The 1,765-nt window shown below is 25.3% G+C and overlaps 1 long non-coding RNA gene across 1 annotated transcript; it reads right to left on the reverse strand.

Moving 5' to 3' along the window:
• Positions 1–496: 496 nt before the first annotated feature.
• LOC102675948 lies at positions 497–1,765 on the reverse strand. The gene is made up of 3 exons (XR_421325.2): positions 1,534–1,765; positions 1,238–1,346; positions 497–564 (listed from the first exon to the last, which is right to left on the reverse strand). It is a non-coding gene; the product is annotated as an uncharacterized LOC102675948 (long non-coding RNA).

Here is a 1,765-nt window from a genome sequence, read left to right on the forward strand (position 1 = left end):
CTCTAATTTTCCGATTTTGATAAATAAATTTAATTAGAGCTATTGTGCTCTAAAATATTAAAAAATATTAAAAAACTGTTACGAAACAAACACTGATTCTACAGACCGCATTGCACGCGATCACAATTATTTTCTGAAATTAATATTGAATTAAGGGTAGGGTGGAAAAGAAGAAACAATATCCTTTTAATATATTTCTTCTTTTTTGTATCGAGCATTTGTTTTGAAAATACTATTTTTTATTTTAAATTTAACGTATAAAATATAAATAGAAATTTTGCCAAATATTTATGAATATCTAAAACATATTTAAATTTTTATTATTGATATTATATATAAATATATTATATATAGATTTTAAAATTTGCTTTCTGATAATAAACTAAATTTCTTATAAATTTTTAATTTTTTCAATTTTCTTTTAATAAAATGCAATTTTATTATAAATTAATTAATAGAAAATAAAAATGTATACGAACGAAATATCAAATTTTACCGCGTTTCCATGGCGTCCATATTGGAACTTCTTAGTTTTCGAATCCTATCACGTTGCTACCAATTATTCTGTACAAAAAGAAAATCAAAACTTAAAATAAACAAATAAAATATATGAAATTCATATATGAATATATGAATATAAGATTATACTAAAATATCATAACTAAATTAAATAAATAATTGAATTAAATAATATATTTTTTGTAACTTGTCAATCGAATTATAAATGAATAAAAAATCAAAGTAATTTTAGTTGCTAAAGAATTATATTAAATAAAATATAAAAATAAATAAAATAAAATAATATTAGTTAAATAAGAACACACGAATGAACACAATAAGGAGAAAATTTCTAAACGTCTAATCGCTACGATTTATCGACATACAATGACATTTCTCGATTCGATTGCGTCTATCGAATTATAAATTAGAGAGAGGATATGCTTGGCAATTCGACGAGTTCGAACCTGTGTAAACACGAATCCTCTTAGAAACGCGATATCATACGAAATGTTTTCATGCAAAATATAAACAAAAGAAAAAGACAAATGTAGATAATATGCGGTCTACACAGCTACATATATTTATAAAAAAAATATGCGTCACTAGATGATTCATTTTCATATATTGAAATTGATCGTAATAAATTTCTTTAATTTCAATATGATTAAAAAAAATAATAGAAACCTAATTGTATATAGATATCCATATATTTTTACGAATATAAATGAAATTTTACCTGATTTATGGAAAATATTTCGAATGGCGTCGTAGAATCGTTCGATGACGTCATAGCTGCAAATCCATCGTATGGAAATCCGAAGTCATCCTCGTTATTAAATGATAATCTGCAAAAATAAAGATCAAAAATATAAAATAAATGCATAATATTAAATCTATATTAAAATGAAGCAATATCTGACTTCAAATTCTTTCTCAAAATGTTTCGATATCAGAAGCTACTAATGGCGCAACAGGTAAATGAACGATCGAAGGGAAAATTACAAAGAAATACAAAATATTAAAGAAAAATACCTTCACTATTGTTGAATGGATCCTTAAACAAGAGAAACACACAATAATTTAATAACAAAACACAGAAAAATACACTTTATAGGCACACTTTATATGTCTCGAACCGGCGAAACGTCCTCCTGCGATCACTACCACCGGAAAAATGGCGGGACGCGCCACCAAGAAGTGATCTGATTGGCTGGAATATGGCGCATGCGTACATTAAAAATTGCGCGAAAAATTAAAATATTAT

This window comes from Apis dorsata, unplaced genomic scaffold (genome assembly GCF_000469605.1).
Source record: "Apis dorsata unplaced genomic scaffold, Apis dorsata 1.3 scaffold_135, whole genome shotgun sequence".
NCBI classification, from domain to species: Eukaryota; Metazoa; Arthropoda; class Insecta; order Hymenoptera; family Apidae; genus Apis; species Apis dorsata.